This window comes from Carassius gibelio, chromosome B16 (assembly GCF_023724105.1).
Source record: "Carassius gibelio isolate Cgi1373 ecotype wild population from Czech Republic chromosome B16, carGib1.2-hapl.c, whole genome shotgun sequence".
NCBI lineage: Eukaryota > Metazoa > Chordata > Actinopteri > Cypriniformes > Cyprinidae > Carassius > Carassius gibelio.
This window is the reverse complement of record NC_068411.1, coordinates 1572002-1589576: the sequence shown is the minus strand read 5'-3', so window position 1 is coordinate 1589576 and position 17575 is coordinate 1572002. Positions and strand designations below refer to the sequence as shown.

At 35.7% G+C, this 17575-nt stretch overlaps 1 long non-coding RNA gene across 1 annotated transcript in view; it reads right to left on the bottom strand.

Annotated features, from left to right (window-relative positions):
* Positions 1-2520: 2520 nt before the first annotated feature.
* LOC127974702 (uncharacterized) overlaps positions 2521-17575 on the bottom strand; it is a 35964-nt gene continuing 20909 nt past the window's right edge. Inside the window, exon 3 of the long non-coding RNA XR_008157350.1 lies at positions 2521-3983. This is a non-coding gene — a long non-coding RNA (uncharacterized LOC127974702). The remainder of the gene's footprint in view (positions 3984-17575) is intronic.

The following is a 17575-nucleotide window of genomic DNA, read 5'->3' as shown; positions in this document are numbered from 1 at the left end:
AGCTTTTTTAAATAAAATATTACCACAAATGCACACAATAAACCCACTGTAACACAACAAGAGGTAAATGCAGGTGTTTGTGACCTGTTTAAGTGTGCAAGACTATTTGAAAGCGCGACTGGCAGAATAACATATATCTCTCGAGCTGCAGGATTCTGCCTTTCGTCGTACGAACGAACACATAACGGACAAGATTATTTCAAAACACATAATAGCTTGGCGACTATAAACGAAAACAGCCACGTGAACATAAACTGGATCTACTGGATTTGAATATTAAAGTGACCACATTTACCACTTGCTTCTGTCTTCAATTTTAATCTATATAAAAAAGGAAACTCATTCGACTTGGCTGCTTTTTTAATGTGTGCGTATTTATTTATTTACCTTTTTATACATTTTGTATAATTTCATAGTTTGTGTATTACAATTATAAAAACAAAAATAAATTTAGCCACTCACATAGAAATAGCTTAGGCCTTAACCTTTTTCTGACAGTTTTAGGGATTTTTAAAAATCCTAAAAAAACCTTATTTGTGCTGCAAATAATAATTTCAAACTCATTTGATACTGACCTATGACATCCTGTGACATTATATTTATTTTAACTTACATAATCTCATGGATGTAACAGTAAATCTGTTCAGCTCACAGATCAATACTAAGCTGTAATGCAAGCAGAACTTTCACAAATGCTTATGAGTCATTTAAGGATTTGATAACACTGTAAAATAATGTCTAATTTGTTAACATTAGCAAATGCATTGATAACACTTTATAATAACTGCACTCATTAGTAAATAGTCAGTTCATGCTTTATAAAGCCTTGTCCCAATATCAATAGTCAGTAGTAAGCAGTTTATAAATACAGCTATAAATAGCTTGTCCTTGGTTTATAAGCACATTTATTAAAAAGGAGAGTAAGTTATTTTCCTATGAAAAATAAAAGATAAAAATAAACAAACAACAACACAGATTGATACAGAACTCAGAAATTTTATTGTGGATTTATGATAAAATCAGCCTGTAAATGAATTCCTACTCCTCCTCATACTACTCCATACTCCTTTTTCAACATTATGCCTATATACTGAGATGTTAAATTGTGAATGGGTTTAGGATAGCTTAAATGGTGTTGCCATAGAGATTTATAAAGTAACATAAAAAAATACAATAGTTATTTTACTATATCTTTACAATTTTTCATTCTAAATCTTCATAATTTTTTATATAAGTAGAAGTCCTCATTTGAAGGAAGCACAGTAAGTTTCATAGCTTTATCACTTTCAAGAGCCAGCCTAAAATTAAAACTATCATAACTTATAAATCAAGCTTGCAATTCTTAGTACCTATAATGGCCACCAGAGGGAGCTATATGATTACTTTTAAATAATTATTGTAGAAACGAGTATGATTTAAATCATTTATAGAAATCTTTCAAAAAAAAAATGAATTGTATATATTTTACTGATAAAATGACCCTCACTTAATTAGAATAACAAGCTGAAGTATTTTGAACTGTATATTAAGAATAATTCTTTATAGGCTTTATGGACAGATAACGTTTTGAGTGACTCTTGAAGGTTCAGCACCACATCCTCTTTTACCACTGTTTAAAGAATTAATCTTACAGAATAGGTGTGAATGAATTTTGGATAGCTTGAATGGTTTTGCCGTGATGATTTTTTGAAATAATAGTAAAAAAGGAACCAGTAAATGTCTTTTTATTTTTTTAAAGTGCAGCTTCTAAACACTTAAAAAAAAAAAATGTACACATAGAAGACCAGTCATTCTGAGGCATATTTCCTCAGAATGACTGGTCTCATGACCATAGTTTCATGACTATACAACACTGTATGGATGATAGAAAATTAAAAAAAACTATCATACATCTGATGTCACTCAGTCCCACTGTCACTGTGGGTAATGTGTGTGTGTGTGTGTGTGTGTGTGTTAAGTGAATTAGGTGTGAAACTATCAGGGTGCATTTAGTCTCCAGCGCCAACATTTTACAGAACTGCCACTTTCCTGGAGTCTCCAGAATTACTCGGTGTCGGACTCTGAGAGACTTAAGATTCCAAAAAATGATTTAATTAGAATACCATGAAGTATTGTGAAATACTATATATTAAGTCTTTATATATAGGCTTTATGAACAGATTAGAGTGACTCGTGAAGGACCAGCAGCACCTCCTCTTGTTCGATGGTTTGAGGAATATATCTTCCAGAATCCGGGATTAAGATTTAGGAGCTCATTTTTATTCCACCTCCTTTCCTGAAAAGTCTGTCTTGCAGAATTGACTAAAAATTAATCTTCACATTAATTACTAATTATTTTGCAATTCTTTTTGTCAGTTCTTCTTGACCTGCTTTTTTCTTCTTCTTTTCTGACCTCATGACCCAGTCAGCATTTTTTGTACAATGGTCAAGTCTTAACTTATCCATTTCTGTATTGCATTTGTGTTTGATATTTCTCATGGGTATTTCATAATTTTCGACCTTACAGTTTGTGTTAAAAGTCTATTTTAGCGCATTTCATCTGTAAAAGAAAACATGCCTAATAATTCTGCACACATGAATATAAGGAGTTTTTCTCTTCCAGCTTTCCTGGACTATTGTATAGCACTCATAAATGATTAAATAAAAAATAATGGTAGTTATTAAGATTTATATGGTTAGGAATTGGTAAAATGTGCTTGGAAAAAAATCACAATAAAACAATGTTTTAATGTTTAAGTTTGGAATATTAACTGACGTGAATGAATGCTATATAAATATTGTTCATGTTAACATAATGTTTATGAATGGAATCTTATTGTAAAGTGTTACTAAAGTTATACATATATATTGTTCTGTGAATGTGATTTTAAAGTCTAGATGATTCGGATTAACCCTTTAACTGCCATATCCTTTAAAACCTCACTGCCAGAGGGATATTGTGAATGCATGTGCCCGCTGGGCACAGTTTACCTGATGCCACCGGGGTGGCGATGGCACTGGTGGCTTGAGCCCGCCATCGCTGCTTGCAGCTATATTTATTATTATTATTCTTCTTCTCTAAGATGAATCGCATTTTTGAGGGCCTAAACATGCTCGAAAAGTCATGAAACTTTGCACACACCTCAGAACTGGCGAAAATTTACGTCTGATATGGGTTTCAGAAGTGGGTGTGGCAAAATGGCTCAACAGCGCCACCTATACACGTTCAACGGTGTGCGCCTCGAGCTACGTTTCATGTACATGTATGAAAATCGGTATACACATGTAACTCTCCAATACCTACAAAAAAGTCTCTTGGAGCAAAATCCGAAACCAGACAGGAAGTCGGTTATTTCTAATATTATGAGCAAATTTTGTGTCATTTTTGTCATTTCCATGCGTTGTATTTTAACGAACTCCTCCTAGAGATTAATTCAGATCAACACCAAATTTGGTATGCCTAATCTAAAGGCCTTTGCGATGTTAAATTGCGAAGCTTTTGAGTTTTCGTTGAAGGGCCTGTGTGTGGCGGCCTGGCGAATTTCGATGATTCGCCATGAAACAGGAAGTTGCTATAACTCAGACATACAATGACCAATCTGCCCCAAACTTCACATGTTTGATGAGACTCCTGTCCTGAACAGTTTGACATGACCATATTCAGTTATAGTCATAGCGCCACCTATTGGCAACAGGAAGTGACATATTTTACGCTGCGACAAACTACTCCTAGAAATTTTTGACATCAATGTCTTTTTTGTCGTCAGTCTAATCTAAAGGCCTGTAAGATGTTAAATTGAGAAGATCTTGAGTTTTCGTTAAAGGGCGTGTCCATGGCGCCATGTCAAAGTTCGATGTCTCGCCATGGGAGTAGAAGTTGTTGTAACTCAGTCATAAAATATCAGATCTTGCCCAAACTTCAAATGTTTGATAAGAGTCCTGACCTGAACACATCTGGAGGCTAATATTCCATTGGGTGTGGCAAAATGGCTCGATAGCGCCACCTATACATTTTCAATGGAGTGCGCCTCGAGCTACATGTCATGTACATGTACGAAAATCGGTTAACATATGTAACACACCAATAGCTACAAAAAAGTCTCCTGGTACGAAATCCGAATCCCAACAGGAAGTCGGTTATTTTTAATTTTCCCTGCAAAATTGGTGTTGTTTTTGTCATTTTCAGGGGTTGTATTTTAACGAACTCCTCCTAGAGATTTATTCAGATCAACACCAAACTTGGTCAGTGTAATCTAAAGCCCTTTGCGATGTTAAATTGCGAAGGAATTGAGGTTTCGTTAAAGGGCGTGTCCATGGCGGCCTGACAAATTTCGATGATTCGCCATGAAAAATGATGGTGCTATAGCTCACACATACAATGTCCAATCTGCCCCAAACTTCACATTTTTGATAAGACTCTTCACCTGAACAGATCTACATGCCAATATTCAGTTATAGTCATAGCGCCACCTATTGGCAACTGGAAGTGACATATTTTACACTGAGACAAACTACTCCTAGAAATTTTATGACATCAATGTCTTTTTTGTGGTCAGTCTAATCTAAAGACCTGTGTGATGTTTAGTTGTGAAGATCTTGAGTTTTTGTTAAAAGGCATGTCCATGTCGCCATGACGAAGTTCGATGTCTCGCCATGGGAATAAAAGATGTTATAACTCAGGCATAAAATGTCCGATCTTGCCCAAACTTCACATGTGTGATAAGAGTCCTGGCTTGAACACATCTGAAGGCCAATATTCCATTATAACGATAGCGCCACCTGCTGGCAACAGGAAGATTGGCACACATATGGAATAAACTTTGATATATTGCACTTATATTTATGAGTTTAAATGCATATTTCTCAACGTTCACCTTTTTACTAAAGCCACATGATGGCAGTGAGCCCGGGTGCGAGGGCCCGTTCATCGCTGCTTGCAGCTTTAATTATTATTAGGGCTCAAGCCCAAAGGGCGAGAGGCCTATTGTTTTCCTTAGGATTATTTTTTATTATTATTATTATTATTATTATTATTTTTTTCCAACGTCTCGGGGGCTTTTGGGGCCCTTAACGTGCTTAAAAAGTCTTGAAAATTGGCACACAGATTGGAACCTGCGGCCATTAGGGCCGGGCAGAGACTGATACACGGGCGTGGCACAGGGGCTCTACAGCGCCCCCTGGAATATGGAGGGCCATATATCATACATTCTTGCTCGTAGACGTATGAAACTCGGTACACATATAAATCTCATCAATCCAAACAACTTTTGTATTGCATATCATGGGCTCCGCCCAACAGGAAGTTGGCTATTTAGGGTTTAGTATTCAAATTTTTCGTCAAAGTTGTGGGGGCTTTTGGGGTCCTTAACATACTCAAAAACTCTTGAAAATTTGCGCACACTTTGGAATCTGTGGCCTTTAGGAGCCTGCAGAGGCTGGGACCCGGGCGTGGCACAGGGGCTCTACGGCGCCCCCTGGAACACAGTCAGAAATGTTGATGTATAGCTCACACATACTTGCACATATTCATATGAAACTCAGTACACATATAGATCTCATCGTGCCGAACAACTTTCGTATTGCATGTCATAGGCTCCACCCAACAGGAAGTCAGCTATTTAGAGTTATGTAAAAAGCGCATGCTCTGGAATTTGAAATACTTGTCATAGGTTTTTTTCTCGATTGCCGCCAAACTCGGTCAACATGATCTCAAGACACTGGGGATGAAAAATTGCCAGGGGATTTTTGATATCTCGAACGGTTTGCTCGTGGCGAGGCGTTGAAATTATGGCGAGAAATGAGAAACAGGAAGTGTCTAATACCATCCACATACATTTCCTGATTTTAATCAAACTTCATCAGATTATTCGTTGTATAATGTCGATCGCATATATGTGACTATTAGGAGTCAAAGTTATAGCGCCACCAACTGGCAGAAGGAAGTGTGTCATTTTCAAAATGATTTTAATTCAGCATCTTATTATTACTCGATTTGCTTCAAACTTCATCAGAATAATGTTAAAACACAGCTGATATAAATCTGTAAAGGGGGATATTGATATCTAAAAAATTGTTGCCGTGGCAACATGTCAAACTGGAATACTTCTCAGGTGATTTTGAGGCAAATAACATACTTAGAATTTCACAAAACTCTGAACACACATCAGTATTTCTGATAGGAACTTAAATTGTGAATGGATTTTGGATAGCTTGAATGGTTTTGCCGTGGTGATTTTTTTAAATGACCTTACAAAGGGAATCATTATTGTATTTTTAAATTGCAGCTTCCAAACACGTCAAAGAATTTTTTCATACAGATGAAAAAGTCATTCTGAGGAAATATGCATAGTTTCACGACTTTACAACACTGTATGGATAACAGAAAATTAAAAAACTGTCAGACATCTCATCTCACTCTGTCCCTCTGTTTGAGTATATGTGCTTCAGACTTCCATTGTCTGAGAGAAATAGCGCCCCTACAGGTTCAATTCCCGAACTTTTACTTTCACTTTTAAATCGGTTAAAAATACAAACAAATACTTAGATTTAATTCACACTGACAAGCTAAACCAACATATCTGATTATTACCGGTTCAGGGCTCATGGATAAATTATTTCTGGCCAGAGATACGTGAGAAATAGGAGAGATGAATCACCGCTGTGATCACGAGCGTCTGGAGTAAAGAGCTCAGAGAAAACGAATTTATTCCTGTTTTAAAGCTTTTAAAAATAAATTATTACAGCGATATCACACAATCAACCAATTAGAACACACCAAGAGCTAAATTAAGATGTTTTTGAACTGTTTGTGTGAAAATGAAATATTTGTCGCTGCCTAACTGAAATCACCGCCTCCGATCAGCGCGTACAGTGTCCAGCTCAAAACAAACGAATTTATTCTTGTTTAAGAGCTTTTTTAAATAAAATATTACCACAAATGCACACAATAAACCCATTGTAACACAACAAGAGCTAAATGCAGGTGTTTGTGACCTGTTTAAGTGTGCAAGACTATTTGAAAGCGCGACTGGCAGAATAACATATATCTCTCGAGCTGCAGGATTCTGGCTTTCGTCGTACGAACGAACACATAACGGACAAGATTATTTCAAAACACATAATAGCTTGGCGACTATAAACGAAAACAGCCACGTGAACATAAACTGGATCTACTGGATTTGAATATTAAAGTGACCACATTTACCACTTGCTTCTGTCTTCAATTTTAATCTATATAAAAAAGGAAACTCATTCGACTTGGCTGCTTTTTTAATGTGTGCGTATTTATTTATTTATCTTTTTATACATTTTGTATAATTTCATAGTTTGTGTATTACAATAAAAACAAAATCTCATGGATGTAACAGTACATCTGTTCAGCTCACAGATCAATACTAAGCTGTAATGCAAGCAGAACTTTCACAAATGCTTATGAGTCATTTAAGGATTTGATAACACTGTAAAATAATTTCTAATTTGTTAACATTAGCAAATGCATTGATAACACTTTATAATAACTGCACTCATTAGTAAATAGTCAGTTCATGCTTTATAAAGCCTTGTCCCAATATTAATAGTCAGTAGTAAGCAGTTTATAAATACAGCTATAAATAGCTTGTCAATGGTTTATAAGCACATTTATTAAAAAGGAGAGTAAGTTATCTTCCTATGAAAAATAAAAGATAAAAAATAAACAAACAACAACACAGATTGATACAGAACTCAGAAATTTTATTGTGGATTTATGATAAAATCAGCCTGTAAATGAATTCATACTCCTCCTCATACTACTCCATACTCCTTTTTCAACATGATGCCAATATACTGAGATGTTAAATTGTGAATGGGTTTAGGATAGCTTAAATGGTGTTGCCATAGAGATTTATTAAAGTAACATAAAAAAATACAATAGTTATTTTACTATATCTTTACAAATTTTCATTCTAACTCTTCATAATTTTTTATATAAGTAGAAGTCCTCATTTGAAGGAAGCACAGTAAGTTTCATAGCTTTATTTTTTTCAAGAGCCAGCATAAAATTAAAACTATCATAACTTATAAATCAAGCTTGCAATTCTTAGTACCTATAATGGCCACCAGAGGGAGCTATATGATTACTTTTAAATAATTATTGTAGAAACTAGTTTGATTTAAATCATTTATAGAAATCTTTCAAATAAAATAATATGTATTTTAGGAATTTTACTGATAAAATGACCCTCACTTAATTAGAATAACAAGCTGAAGTATTGTGAACTGTATAATGAATTTTGGATAGCTTGAATGGTTTTGTCGTGGTGATTTTTTGAAATAATAGTAAAAAAGGAACCAGTAAATGTCTTTTTATTTTTTTAAAGTGCAGCTTCTAAACACTTCAAAAAAAAAAATGTACACATAGAAGACAATTCATTCTGAGGCATATTTCCTCAGAATGACTGGTCTCATGACAATAGTTTCATGACTATACAACACTGTATGGATGATAGAAAATTAAAAAACTATCATACATCTGATGTCACTCAGTCCCACTGTCACTGTGGGTAGTGTGTGTGTGTGTGTGTGTGTGTTAAGTGAATTAGGTGTGAAACTATCAGAGAGCATTTAGTCTCCAGCGCCAACATTTTACAGAACTGCCACTTTCCTGGAGTCTCCAGAATTACTCTGTGTCATGTTCTGAGAGACTTAAGATTCCAAAAAATGATTTAATTAGAATACCATGAAGTATTGTGAAATACTATATATTAAGTCTTTATATATAGGCTTTATGAACTGATTAGAGTGACTCGTGAAGGACCAGCACCACCTCCTCTTGTTCGATGGTTTGAGGAGTATATCTTCCAGAATCTGGGATTAAGATTTAGGAGCTCATTTTTATTCCACCTCCTTTCCTGAAAGTCTGTCTTGCAGAATTGACTAAAAATTAATCTTCACATTATTTCCTAATTATTTTGCAATTCTTTTTGTCAGTTCTTCTTGACCTGTTTTTCTCTTCCAGCTTTCCTGGACTATTGTATAGCACTCATAAATGATTAAATAAAAAATAATGGTAGTTATTAAGATTGATATGGTTTGGAATTGGTAAAATGTGCTTGGAAAAAAATCACAATAAAACAATGTTTTAATGTTTAAGTTTGGAATATTAACTGACATGAATGAATGCTATATAAATATTGTTCATGTTAACATAATGTTTATGAATGGAATCTTATTGTAAAGTGTTACTAAAGTTATATATATATATTGTTCTGTGAATGTGATTTTAAAGTCTAGATCAGTGGTTCCCAACCACGTTCCTGGAGGCCCCCCAACACTGCATGTTTTCCATGTCTCCTTAATCAAACACACATGATTCAGTTCGTCAGCTCATTAGTACAGACTCCAAGACTGGACATGGTTGTGTTAGACAAAGGAGAGATGCAAAATGTGCAGTGTTGGGGGGCCTCCAGGAATGTGGTTGGGAACCACTGGTCTAGATGATTCGGATTAACCCTTTAACTGCCATATCCTTTAAAACCTCACTGCCAGAGGGATATTGTGAATGCATGTGCCCGCTGGGCACAGTTTACCTGATGCCACCGGGGTGGCGATGGCATTGGTGGCTTGAGCCCGCCATCGCTGCTTGCAGCTATATTTATTATTATTCTTCTCCAAAATGAATCGCATTTTTGAGGGCCTAAACATGCTCGAAAAGTCATGAAACTTTGCACACACCTCAGAACTGGCGAAAATTTACGTCTGATATGGGTTTCAGAAGTGGGTGTGGCAAAATGGCTCAACAGCGCCACCTATGCACGTTCAACGGTGTGCGCCTCGAGCTACGTTTCATGTACATGTATGAAAATCGGTATACACATGTAACTCTCCAATACCTACAAAAAAGTCTCTTGGAGCAAAATCCGAAACCCAACAGGAAGTCGGTTATTACTAATATTATGAGCAAATTTTGTGTCATTTTTGTCATTTCCATGCGTTGTATTTTAACGAACTCCTCCTAGAGATTTATTCAGATCAACACCAAATTTGGTATGCCTAATCTGAAGGCCTTTGCGATGTTAAATTGCGAAGCTTTTGAGTTTTCGTTAATGGGCGTGTCCTTGGCGGCCTGGCGAATTTCGATGATTCGCCATGAAACAGGAAGTTGCTATAACTCAGACATACAATGACCAATCTGCCCCAAACTTCACATGTTTGATGAGACTCCTGACCTGAACAGATTGACATGCCCATATTCAGTTATAGTCATAGCGCCACCTATTGGCAACAGGAAGTGACATATTTTACACTGCGATGAACTACTCCTAGAAATTTTATGACATCAATGTATTTTTTGTGGTCAGTCTAATCTAAAGCCCTGTGCGATGTTAAGTTGTGAAGATCTTGAGTTTTCGTTAAAAGGCGTGTCCATGGCGCCGTCACAAAGTTCGATGTCTCGCCATAGGAATAAAAGATGTTATAACTCAGGCATAAAATGTCCGATCTTCCCCAAACTTCACATGTGTGATAAGAGTCCTGGCCTGAACACATCTGAAGGCCAAAATTCCATCAGGTGTGGCAAAATGGCTCGATAGCGCCACCTATACACTTTCAACAGAGTGCGCCTCGAGCTATGTTTCACGTACATGTACAAAAATCGGTATACACATGTAACACACCAATACCTACAAAAAAGTCTCTTGGTACGAAATCCGAATCCCAACAGGAAGTCGGTTATTTAGAATTTTCTCTGCAAAATTGGCGTTGTTTTGGTCATTTTCAGGGGTTATACTTTAACGAACTCCTCCTAGAGATTTATTCAGATCAACACCAAACCTGGTCAGTGTAATCTTAAGCTCTTTGCGATGTTAAATTGCGAAGATCTTTAGATTTCGTTAAAGGGCGTGTCCATGGTGGCCTGACAAATTTCGATGTTTCGCCATGAAAAAGGAAGTTGCTGTAACTCAGACATACAATGTCCAATCTGCCCCAAACTTCACATGTTAGATAAAACTTCTGCCCTTAACAGATCTACATGCCCACATTCAGTTATAGTCATAGCGCCACCTATTGGCAACAGGAAGTGACATGTTTTACGCTGCGACAAACTACTCCTATAATTTTTTTGAGATTAACATATATTTTGTGGTCAGTCTAATCTAAAGGCCTGTGCAATGTTAACTTTTGGAGATCTTGAGTTTTTGTTAAAGGGCGTTTCCATGGCGCAATGACAAAATTTGATGTCTTGCCACAGCAAGAGAAGTTGTTGTAACTCAAGCATAAAATGTTCAATCTTCCCCAAACTTCACATGTTCGATAAGAGTCCTGGCCTGAACACATCTGAAGGCCAATATTCCATTATAATGATAGCGCCACCTGCTGGCAACGGTAAGATTGGCACATATATTTAGGACATTAAATGCATATTTCTCAACGTTCACCTTTTTACTAAAGCAACACGATGGCGGTGAGCCCGGGTGCGAGGGCCCGTTCATCGCTGCTTGCAGCTTTAATTATTATTATTAGGGCTCAAGCCTGGAGGGCGAGAGCCCTATTGTTTTCCTTAGGATTATTTGTTATTATTAGGGCTCAAGCCTGGAGGGCGAGAGCCCTATTGTTTTCCTTAGGATTATTTGTTATTATTATTATTAGGGCTCAAGCCTGGAGGGCGAGAGCCCTATTGTTTTCCTTAGGATTATTTTTTATTATTATTATTATTATTATTATTTTTTTCTAACGTTACGGGGGCTTTTGGGGTCCTTAACATGCTCGAAAACTCTTGAAAATTGGCACACAGATTGGAACCTGCGGCCATTAGGGTCGGGCAGAGACTGATACACGGGCGTGGCACAGGGGCTCTACAGCGCCCCCTGGAATACTGAGGGCCATATATCATACATACTTGCACGTAGACACATGAAACTCGGTACACATGTAGATCTCATTAAACCAAACAACTTTCGTACTGCATGTCATAGGCTCTGCCCAACAGGAAGTTGGCTATTTAGGGTTTATTATTCATATTTTTGATCAAAGTTGTGGGGGCTTTTGGGGTCCCTAACATACTCAAAAACTCTTGAAAATTTGCGCACACTTTGGAATCTGTGCCCTTTAGGAGCCTGCAGAGGTTGGGACCCGGGCGTGGCACAGGGGCTCTATGGCGCCCCCTGGAACACAGTCATAAATGTTGATGTATAGCTCACACATACTTGCACATATTCATATGAAACTCAGTACACATATAGATCTCATTGTGCCGAACAATTTTCGTATTGCATGTCATTGGGCTCCGCCCAACAGGAAGTCAGCTATTTAGAGTTATGTAAAAAGCGCATGCTCTGGAATTTGATATACTTGTCATAGGTTTTTTACTCGTTTACCACCAAACTCGGTCAACATGATCTCAAGACATTGGGGATGAAAAATTGCCAGGGGATTTTTGATATCTCGAACGGTTTGCTCGTGGCGAGGCGTTGAAATTATGGCGAGAATTGAGAAACAGGAAGTGTCTAATACCATCCACATACATTTCCTGATTTCAATCAAACTTCATCAGATTATTCATTGTATGATGTCGATCACATATATGTGACTATTAGGAGTCAAAGTTATAGCGCCACCAACTGGCAGCAGGAAGTGTGTCATTTTCAAAATGCTTTGAATTCAGCATCTTATTTTTACTCGATTTGCTTCAAACTTCATCAGAATAATGTTAAAACACAGCCGATATGAATCTGCTGGGGGAAATTGGATAGATAAAAATATTGTTGCCGTGGCAACATGTCAAACTGGAATACTTCTCAGGTGATTTTGAGGCATATAACATGCTTAGAATTTCATCAAACTCAGAACACATTTCAGTATTTATGATAACTAGACACTGGCAAAAGTTCATAAGAGGGCGTGGAAAAGGCACTCTATAGCGCCACCTTTTGTCAAAAGTGGGGGGGTTAGTTTTAGCTACAGACACCAAACTTGGTAAAAAAATTGTTCTTATCAAGACGGACAACTTTCTAATTCACAGTCATCAGCTACGATCAACAGGAAGTCAGCTATTTTGATTTGAATGTGGATTTTTTTTTTACATTTAGTTGTGAATTAATGCATACTGCTCAGAGGAGAGTAACACTATACACACCAAACTTTGTCTACATGATGCCAAAACATTTTAAACAACTTAAATTGCCAATGGATTTTGGATAGCTTGAACGGTTTTGTCGTGGTGATTTTTTTTAATGACAGTAAAACTGGAATTATTAATTTTCCTGCATTTTTAAATTCCAAACACTTCAAAACCTTTTTTCATACAGACAAAAAGTCATTCTGAGTAAATATGGATAGTTTCACGACTTTACAACACTGTATGGATAATAGAAAATTAAAAAACTGTCAGACATCTCATATCACTCTGTCCCTCTGTTTGAGTATATGTGCTTCAGACTTCCATTGTCTGAGAGAAATTGCGCCCCTACAGGTGCAATTACCGGAGATTTAGTTTCTCTTTTAAATCGGTTAAAATACAAATAAATACTTGGATTTAATTCACACTGACAAGCTAAACCAACATATCTGATTATTATCAGGTCAGGGCTCATTAATAATGGATGTGTGGTCAGTGATACGTGAGAAACACGAGAGATGAATCACCGCTCTGAGCAGGAGCGTGTGGAATGATGAGCTCAGAAAAAACGAGTTTATTCTTGTTTTATAGCTATTAAAAATAAAGTATTGCAGCGATATCACACAATTCACCAATTAGAACACACCAAGAGCTAAATTAAGATGTTTTTGAACTGTTTGTGTGAAAATGAAATAGTTGAGGCTGCCTATATGAAATCACGCCTCCGATCAGCGCGTACAGTGTCGAGCTCAAAACAAACGAATTTATTCTTGTTTAAGAGCTTTTTTAAATAAAATATTACCACAAATGCACACAATAAACCCATTGTAACACTACAAGAGCTAAATGCAGGTGTTTGTGACCCGTTTAAGTGTGCAAGACTATTTGAAAGCGCGACTGGCAGAATAACATATATCTCTCGAGCTGCAGGATTCTGGCTTTCGTCGTACGAACGAACACATCACGGACAAGATTATTTCAAAATAGCTTGGCGAATATAAACGAAAACAGCCACGTGAACGTAAACCGTTGAGAAATAAATCTGAAGTGGATCGGATTTTAATATTAAGTGACCGCGTATACCAGCTGCTTCTGTCTTCAATTTTAATCTATATAAAAAATGTAATTCATTCATCTTGGCTGCGTTTTTAATGTGTGTACGTATTTATTTATTTATTTATTATTTTGCTCTAACAAGAATTAATCTATATTTAATTAAATCAATTACATTTTATTTTACATTTGATTTGTCCATTTCTGCATCTAAACGCCTAAAAACATAAAACATGCTCTATTATACTATTGTTAGCAATTTCTTTATCGTCCAATTTATCTGGTGTACACACTTTTATTTTCATAATAAACTTGTTTGTTAGATTATACACAGTTACAGTGGTCTATATTAAATATTAACAGGTTTTATTCAAGCTGTTTAGAATGATTGCAGTAGGCTAAAAAACATTGGAAAACAATAACTGTTGTACTTTTTTATATATTTTGTATAATTTCATAGTTTATGCATTATAGTTATAAAAACAAATAAATTTAGCCACTCACATAGAAATCTTAGGCCTTATCCTTTTCTTACAGTTTTAGGAATTTTAAAAAATCGTAAAAAACCTTATTTGTGCTGCAAATAATAATTTCAAACTCAAAAAGTAAATAGTCAGTTCATGCTTTATAAAGCCTTGTCCCAATATTAATAGTCAGTAGTAAGCAGTTTATAAATACAGCTATAAATAGCTTGTTTTTGGTTTATAAGCACATTTATTAAAAAGGAGAGTAAAGGATCAGTTATCTTCCTATGAAAAATAAAAAAATAAAAATAAACAAACAACAACACAGATTGATACAGAACTCAGAAATTCTATTGTGGATTTATGATAAAATCAGCCTGTAAATGAATTCATACTCCTCCAAGAAGACACAAGTAGTTCACACCAAACTTTTTTTTTAACATGAATCCAATATACTGAAGATGTTAAATTGCGAATGGGTTTAGGATACCTTAAATGGTGTGGCCATAGCGATTTATTAAAGTAACATAAAAAAATACAATAGTTATTTTACTATATCTTTAAATTTTTTAATTCCAAACTCTTCATAATTTTTTATATACGTAGAAGTCATCATTTGAAGGAACCACAGTAAGTTTCAAAGCTTTATCATTTTCAAGAGCCAGCAAAAAATTAAAACTATCATAACTTATAAATGAAGCTTGCAATTCTTAGTACCAATAATGGCCACCAGAGGGAGCTATAGGATTACTTTTAAATAATTATTGTAGAAACAAGTATGATTTAAATCATTTATAGAAATCTTTCAAAGAAAAATAATATGAATTTTATGTATTTTACTGATAAAATGACCCTCACTTAATTAGAATAACAAGCTGAAGTATTGTGAACTGTATATTAAGAATAATTCTTTATAGGCTTTATGGACAGATAAGTTTTGAGTGACTCTTGAAGGTTCAGCACCACATCCTCTTTTACCACTGTTTAAAGAATTTATCTTACAGAACAGATGCGAATGAATTTTGGATAGCTTGAATGGTTTTGTCGTGGTGATTTTTTGAAATAACAGTAAAAAAGTAACAAGTAAATGTCTTTTATTTTTTTAAAGTGCAGCTTCTAAACACTTCAAAAAAATGTACACATAGAAGACAAGTCATTCTGAGGAAATATGCATAGTTTCATGACTATACAACACTATATGGATGATAGAAAATTAAAAAACTATCATAAATCTGATGTCACTCAGTCCCACTGTCACTGTGGGTAACGTGTGTGTGTGTGTGTGTGTGTGTTAAGTGAATTAGGTGTGAAACTATCAGGGAGCATTTAGTCTCCAGTGCCAACATTTTACAGAACTGCCACTTTCCTGGAGTCTCAGAATTACAATGTGTCAGGTTCTGAGAGATCTAAGATTCCAAAAAATGATTTAATTAGAATACCATGAAGTATTGTGAAATACTATATATTAAGACTTTATATATAGGCTTCATGAACAGATTAGAGTGACTCGTGAAGGACCAGCACCACCTCCTCTTGTCCGATGGTTTGAGGAATATATCTTCCAGAATCCGGGATTAAGATTTAGGAGCTAATTTTTATTCCACCTCCTTTCCTGAAAGTCTGTCTTGCAGAATTGACTAAAAATTAATCTTCACATTAATTCCTAATTATTTTGCAATTCTTTTTGTCAGTTCTTCTTGACCTGTTTTTTTCTTCTTCTTTTCTGACCTCATGACCCAGTCAGCATTTTTTGTATAATGGTCAAGTCTTAACTTATCCATTTCTGTATTGCATTTGTGTGTGATATTTCTCATGGGTATTTCATAATTTTTGACTTTACAGTTTGAGTTAAAACTCTTTTTTAGCGCATTCCATCTGCAAAAGAAAACATGCCTAATAATTCTACACACATGAATATAAAGTGTTTTTCTCTTCCAGCTTTCCTGGACTATTGTATAGCACTTATAAATGATTAAATAAAAATAATGGTAGTTATTAAGATTGATATGGTTTGGAATTGGTAAAATGTTCTTGGAAAAAAATCACAATAAAACAATGTTTTAATGTTTAAGTTTGGAATATTAACTGACATGAATGAATGCTATATAAATATTGTTCATGTTAACATAATGTTTATAAATGAAATCTTATTGTAAAGTGTTACTAAAGTTATAAATATATATATATATATATATATATATATATATATATATATATATATATATATATATATATATATATATATATATATATATATTGTTCTGTGAATGTAATTTTAAAGTCTAGATGATTCGGATTAACCCTTTAACTGCCATATCCTTTAAAACCTCACTGCCAGAGGGATATTATGAATGCATGTGCCCGCTGGGCACACTTTACCTGATGCCACCGGGGGTGGCGATGGCATTGGTGGCTTGAGCCCGCCATCGCTGCTTGCAGCTATATTTAGGGCTCAAGCCCGAAGGGGCGAAGAGCCCTATTGTTCCCCTAAGGATTATTCTTATTATTATTAGGGCCCGAGCCAATGGGCGCAGGGCCCTATTGTTCCCCTAAGGATTATTCTTATTATTTTTATTTTTTTTTTAACCTTCCGGGGGTTTTTGGGGGCCTTAACATACTCAAAAACTCTTGAAAATTGGCATACACATTGGAACCTGCGGCCATCAGGTCGCCGCAGAGACTGGAACCCGGGCATGGCATAGGAGCTCTACAGCGCCCCCTGGAACACCGTTAGAAAATCCTGAACCATAGCTCACACATACTTACATGTATTTATATGAAATTCAGTACACTTATAGATCTCACTGAGCCGAACAACTTTCACACTCTATGTCATAGGCTCCGCCCAACAGGAAGTCAGCTATTCAAGGCTGTTTAAAAAAAGCATGCTCTGGAATTTGAAATACTCCTCTGAGGTTTTCCACCCGTTCGCCACAAAACTTGGTGAACATGATCTCAAGACATTGAGGATGAAAAATTGCGAGGG